Source organism: Oratosquilla oratoria, chromosome 36, assembly GCF_046742065.1.
Source record: "Oratosquilla oratoria isolate Oo_2021 chromosome 36, ASM4674206v1, whole genome shotgun sequence".
Classification (NCBI taxonomy): Eukaryota; Metazoa; Arthropoda; class Malacostraca; order Stomatopoda; family Squillidae; genus Oratosquilla; species Oratosquilla oratoria.
Genome location: NC_134812.1, coordinates 33,453,435 through 33,460,934, shown reverse-complemented (window position 1 = coordinate 33,460,934; position 7,500 = coordinate 33,453,435). Strand labels below are relative to the sequence as shown.

The following is a 7,500-nucleotide window of genomic DNA, read 5'->3' as shown; positions in this document are numbered from 1 at the left end:
AGTAACTGCTTATAGAACATTAGGAAGAGAGATTGCAAAATAATTGTTTTCCCTACATTTCCGCGCGCTGCTTGGAACTGTTTAGAAGTAAATTACTGAACGGAGTGGTTAGCTACAGGCTTGTTTCCAAATCGACAGCCCACACACACACACACACACACACACACACACACACACACACACACACACACACACGACTCGGTGGTGCGGTTGGTAGAGTCCCGGACTGTCATTACGGCGGTCTGGGTTCGAATCCTGCCTAGGGCTTAAATAACTTTAGTATCGTTGCGCTTCGAGTCGTTACTCCAACTCTCGTGGACGGGGAGTTGGAAGTGTGTGTGCGTGTAAGGCCACAGCGTTACCCATAGATCGGTCATACGAGTTCTGAGCTCTCTTCTAGGGAGGGAAATAGCTGTCGATCACGAGTCCAACATGTGATCAAAGACCAAGGTGAATATAAGTTTAATACACACACACACACAGATGTATACATATATATGTATATATATATATATATATATATATACGTATATATATATATACACATATATATATATACATATATATATATGTATATATACGTATATATATACATATATATATATACGTATATATATACATATATATATAAATATATATATGTATATATACGTATATATACATATATATATACGTATATATATATATATATATATATATATTAGGACGACCACTGAAAATTATGATGCTTTGAACTTCAGGACACGATGTAAACATATTGGGTTGACCGTTAAGATTCGTAAAACCACTGGGATTCTGTGATGACAATTGTGTACACTGTTGGGCTACCTGTTGTTGGTTTCGGCTCAGTTTCAGAGCAAGCATGATAGAGTGGGTAAGATATCTTGTTGGGATTTAAACAATAGATGCCCCCTCCAACTTAGTTATCATCATTCGTCCTATGAAGGCCACGATCTCGCCTCCTAATCCCCCCCCCCCGCCGTTACCAACGCAGCCCCTCCGTGACCGGTCCATTTCACCTAAATGCGGATCCAAATTGTTCCAGTGTGGGGTCATCGATCATTCCTATCTGGAACAACTATCCATTGGTTCTAAATACACAGGAGCACCAACCACGAAGATCCTTGCAGGAGGAAGGAAGGGATGACCATCTGGGGAGATGGTATCTAAAAGGTCGCGAAGTAAGTGGCAGTAGGCGACACAATCAGGTAGATGTTTGCTTTCAACACACACCTTCCCAATTCATGTTTCCATTAACTGCACACATCAATATGGATGTACCAGAGTGGAGACTCCGCTTCTTGAAACTCCTCAAAGTATAGTTGCTCTCCAAAGACCTTTTCTCCCTCGAGTACATTGACAGCGCACTTGTGGTTGTTCGTATCTACATCCAAGGTAACTCGTCCCCAGTTTTCGTCAATGCTTGACTTGGACAGCTAGCTGCTAGCACATTCTGGAGTTGAGAGGAGGAGGGTAAAACATGGAGAAACCATTTAGCGTCATTCAGCGTGCCTTTTGTTGATAACCATGTCGAAGATTAGCATTTCTCAACAGGGATTATAAAATGATCCTGATACACTTTTATTGGGTATAAAAACAACAGCGACTCAATGAAAGACAATTGCGTGTGCCTTTGTTCGTCTTCTGGGTTTGTAAAGTTCATGCTGGTTTCCCTGGAACTTTGTGAAATAGGTTTAGAATATAACAACTGGGTAGTTGTTCAGCACTTTCTTTTCTATCTGTGGCTTTTAAATTCCAAATCGAATGTTCATGGAGGAATAGGTTCCGATTTGTTTGACTTCTGCCTCTTTGAAGGAATCAACTTGTCGGATGTCGGAGACTATCATCTCCCTGCCGCTCGTTTCCAGATCTCATCAAGCCCCTCGTCTCCATCTGGAGATGTAACCTCGAGATGGTACCCCTCGGCCTCGGGACCAGGCCCAAGAGTCTCTGTCAATTCTTCCACTTTCTTCCACTTTGTGTCATAAGGACACTTGAAAAAAGACGACTGTTCCCTTTCTTCCTCCTGCCAAGTAGTGATATAGGAACATACCCTCATTCATGCAATGCAGAGAACTGCCCACCGTTCCATCCCAGTTATGACCCATGGGAGGGTCCGAAGACTGTTGTTGACCCTTATAGAGCTGCGGGTTTGCAGTCATTGAGACTAAAGACGACAGATATTGCTATTGACCCTTTGAGCTCTCATCGCAGTTTCTCATCACATATATCATTACCTGCCTTTTGGTCCTTTCTGTTTCGGAGCAAGAGTTTTATTCCATCTTTTCATTTTGTGTTGCATGTCCAGAGAAGTGTGATTACCCACACACACTGGTCATTGATACAAATTATGGGTGACAGAATTTAGGCACCTAGTGCATCGGTAAGCCATTACTTGCTACATAAGGCAATGACTACTGCATATGTGTTGTTGATGAACTTAAGTCATGCCCCTCCAAAGGGCCTTTTCCCCTGTGGACAAGGAAAGACTTTCGTGTAGTAGTAGCTTCTACCTACTGTTTGTGGTGTTTGGTTTCTTGTGTCTGCATTGAGGCGTCCTCCTGAGCGAAAGATATCTGGCCAGCCCCCTCCCTCCTATTACTCCAGTTACGAGGGTGCAAGGCATCACAGTAAGTCTAAGATTCGTCCTATATACGATAGACAACCATTTTACTTTCTCAGAGAACGTTTTCTTTCATTTTTGGCACCTGGAACGATGACAAAAATAGTGCTAAATGCATATTTGAATAAATACATAAATAAGTAAGTACATATCACATAAAGAAAAATAATAAGAGTAATAAACAAAAGAATGACGATGGCATTACAGTACAGGGAGTATTTATTTACTTATCTGTTTATCATTTTTTCTTCCAGTCGGTCTTTGAAATATGTTATGTAAGTTACTTTTTTAGCTATCTATCTACGTTCCAAAAATGCCATCGCTTCTGTGAGAAGTTTCTTACGCTCACTAAGTATGTCTGCGATAAGTAGAGTGGTTTCTACTTAGGTTTTTACTGAAACTATGTCCAATAACTTAAAAGTATCTGTCGTTTTCTCCTCTCTATCGTTCTCTTGCACGGTCTGCCCATGTGGAGGTTTCCATGAAAGAAGAGGCAAGAAACATATTGGGATCTGGAATAGAGTTTTACATTTACATTTCTGGAGATATATAAATGAACCTATTTTCTTCTTCTTTTTCTTCTTCTCCTTCTTCTTCTTCTTCTTCTTCTTCTCCTTCTTCTTCTTCTGCGAACTATAGACACCACAAGCAATATGTACATTGTGCGATATATTTAGTAACCATTTTACCTATGGTTGTTGATCTCATTAACAGGAAGAAGAATGATTCCATTATGGGAACGCTGTCTTGTACAGATGTCGGGATGGCTGCTGGGGAGGGGGGGGGGATGGACTGGCTCGGTTTCGGTGTGTGACAAAGTGAAACGACGCAACCTAGTCGTGTTGGTCCCTTTGCAAGTTCCCTGACACCGTATCCGCATCCTACCGCGATTTCCGGGTGTTAATCCCACGAAACGCTGCGCCTGACGTTGACGCCACAGTTCGGAATATTAATATTTCGTCAGTGATTAACCAGCGTATGGTATATTTGGAAGGAACAAAGTGGAGAGAAAATGCTGGACGTGTGTGCTGAGAGAGAAATGGTGGTCACTGATCCCATATTTAAGATGAATGTGTGTATAATTAAAACAAAGTGGTTGGTGGTAAGGTAGTTGAGAGAGTATCCATGAATAGAGAGTCCTAAAACGGTATGTAGGTGAGTATTGGATGTAAATATGTCGAGAGGGAGAGTGGTGGAATGGAATGTATGATAATCATTTCGTGGAAAGAATATCGAGAGTGAATGAAAGGTAAAGAGATAAAGGGAAGGAGTACAGTGAGGTGCTGAATGTGAATTTCCTGATAAGAGAAAAGAATATGAGACATCAAGCGACGCTTCGTTCAATCTTTTCTTTCAGAGCTTGGTGGGCCTACCTCTGACAAATGCTCACCCGATGGAAAAACGGGTGTATCACGTGACACGTATGTATTCTGTAAGTCAGTTTTATAGTTTTCTTGATTGGATGGACATCAATGCCATTGTGAAGTTCATCACATACAATTAAAACCAGGAATCCTAGAACTTGACCCTCAAAAATAACATAGAGAAAGAAAACGGGGCACAGACATCCCATTTGTCTACAGATTTACTTGCAACAACAGGGACTGTGCAACCTGTTCATCCGTTGACACTGAGATATCTACAATGAAACTGCCCACGATCAAAGACTATCATAAAGAAACACATAACACAACAATAACAAAAAAATAACGACAATCCCACAATTCTAAACGTAAACCTGGATAGTAGAAGACTCCCAATGTTAGGGGCAGTTCTTATTAAGGAGATGTCGCCTAACTTAAACATTCAAGCAAATGATCTCCGAACTCTTCCAAGTCGTAACCAGCACACTACTACTAACGCAACCCGTGTTATGTCATAACATCCCACGGAGTGCCGTGAGCAGTTTAATGATCTCCCAACCCTCTCATCCCAGTTGGGTACATGAACTATTCTTCTATTTTTTCAAAACCACTTCGGTCTTTGGAGAAGTTTCATGAGGACTGAAATACGCGTTTCAAGATTTTCTAGTTAAAGATGTCACGTGGTAAAAGAAACTGACTTTATAATAAGGTCAAATGAATTAAAAGCTGAAGAGGAAACATCGGAAACAAAATGTGTAATATTCGTGTTGAACTTTGTTTTAGGGAGACGTTCTGTAGAAACTAGATTTAGTCTGACTGAAAGCTTTAGTCAGGAACCAAGATGGGTATCTTAAATTATGTAATTGAGATGTTATGGTTTCTAACTAAAGCTCCCAGTCAAGCTAAATTTAGTTTCTACAGAACGTCTCCCCAGAACCAATTTACTTAAAAAAAAAAAAATAAAAAAAAAAATAAAAAAAAATAATGATAATAATAATAATAATAATAGAAATAATAATAATAATAATAGTAATAATAATAATAATAATAATGATAATAATAATAATAATAATAATAATAATCCCATATAATGCCTCTCTGCACGCCTCCGTTTCTCTTCTTGACGATACCAAAATAGTATATAATTACCTAAGTAGCATTAGAAAGAAAAAAACAAATGTCCACCAAAGGTCTAAAGATATTAGCAGTCTAAGCATCTATAGAATTACATGCCAAGACTGCTCTAAAGTTTATTGGGGCCATATGGGAAGGGACCTTCCCACTAGGATCAGAGAGCACAAAAAATCGATCAAGTACACTCAGGAAAAGTCAGCAGTATTCCTCCTTACTGCTGAATGAAATCACCGTATGGACTGGGACAAGGGTGGTTTAACTTACAAATTACATTGCAACTACAGAAGAGAATTGGTTAAGTCCTCCCTGATCAAACAACTTCCTGATTTTAATACATCTAAAGGGCAATGGTTCCCCGACGCCATTACAAGTTTGACCATTAATAATATTGTACGTTAAGTTGTCTGCCCAGACCTTGAAGCTACCACCTGTCGCGCAAATATTTGACCAAGGGTCAATTTGATCTTCGGGATATCGTGACCTGGGCTCAAACGGACCACGCAGTAGCATGCCTACCTCCCCATGTCCCCTCTATGTATCCCGCCCAATATATACCACTCCTTTTGTACAACTACGCTGAAAAAGATCACCTATAGTGATCGCAATATATCTATTTTCGAACTAATTTATTTTCTCTGATAGTGGATATTAGGTTTAGCTCACTGATGTGTTAGAACATTCAACTCACTTGTGTGTGTGTATATATATATATATATATATATATATATATATATATATATGTATATATATACATATATATATACATATATATATATATATATATATACATATATATATACATATATATATATATATATATATATATATATGGTTTAACGTCACAAACTCCCCCCTATCGGAAGGCTAGGACGGTGCCCCTTACAGAGGACTTTGTAGCGTGGAATTGAATGAACCATGCCCTTGGTTCAACTTCGCTGGTGGCAGGGTTCGAACCATCATCCCCTCGACCTTCGCCGCAAGTAACGACGCCTTAACCCACTAATAAAAACACTGGTAACTTGTGTTCGATTATGCATGAGTGACTACAAGGAAAGAGAAACTAAAAGCAAAGCGCTTTCATACATTACATCAGTGCAAAGTACATGGAAAGGAAGGATTACAAAAAATACACACACACACACATATATGTATATTATATATATATATATATATATATATATATATATACATATATATATATATATATATATTCTTGTAACCCTTCGTTTCCATGTACTTTGCACTGAAAATGTAACATACGAAAGCGCTTTGCTTCGTTTAGTCTCTCTTTTCCAGTGGTCACTACAGAATTAGTAATATATACGAGTTCGCATTCCTTGCGTGTATTTTGGTTAATAAACAAAACACTGTAATAGGGCTGTACCATTCATCTCCGAGATGTGTATAAATGGTCCCTTTGCACTGTGGTATGATATCATCCACAAGGTTCACATGTGACCGGATATTCAAGACAGACTGCATATACACGAGCCTGAGCACGTTGCACAGATCATTTTCATTGTTGACACAGGCTCATCGAGCACAGATGCGCTCTTGTGTAACCCCAGCGGTTTGCTGACATAGCGTCCATTGGCCCCCCCGTCTCTCTGTCCCCCTCCACTACTGTTCCCCAACCTCGCCCAATAGTTTCTTCGTCCCTCATCGGCTCTGGCCACAACAGCTATGTCCATAACCCGGGATTTGATCGTTCCACAGCCCTGGACAGAGTCGATCACTGGAGAGAGAGAGAGAGAGAGAGAGAGAGAGAGAGAGAGAGAGAGAGAGAGAGAGAGAGAGAGAGACTCTTATTCTCATGAATCTTTCACCCTGACGTTGTCCATCTCCCTCCAAGCCGCTACATACTTTTGCCTATAAAAACACCCGCATCCCACATCCTCACCAGAAAAGAAATGCTGCGTCTCAATGTAATACGAAACCCGCGCCGAAAAAGAGATATCCAGTACACAGAGTATACTCACGCACACGTAAAGAACGCACACACAAGTACACACACACGCACACACACACACACACACACACACACACACACACACACACACACACACACACACACACACACACACACACACACACACACACACACACATACACACACAGAAATAGAAGGTGCCATCTCCCTGCGGTGATTTCAGTCTCCAACACCAACTAACTACCTTCATCTCTGACGAGAGATTGAACCCCGAGAGGTTGGCGTTCCGTCAGTTAACTGAACGCAAGATCTCTGTCAACTTAAATTGTCTCGACACATTTTCGTACAACTGAAGAAAGGACGACAGGTGACTACCCCACGCCCCCTATTAGAAAGATCCCCACCCTCACTCACCACATACGACAGTTTAACGTTTCTTCCTGCAGAGA

General features: G+C 40.4%; 1 protein-coding gene across 4 annotated transcripts in view; it reads left to right on the top strand.

The window, feature by feature from the left end:
* Positions 1 to 7,500, top strand: part of LOC143018945 (adenylate cyclase type 2-like) — a 254,319-nt gene that overhangs the window by 118,724 nt on the left and 128,095 nt on the right. The gene's annotated exons all lie outside the window — the stretch shown is intronic.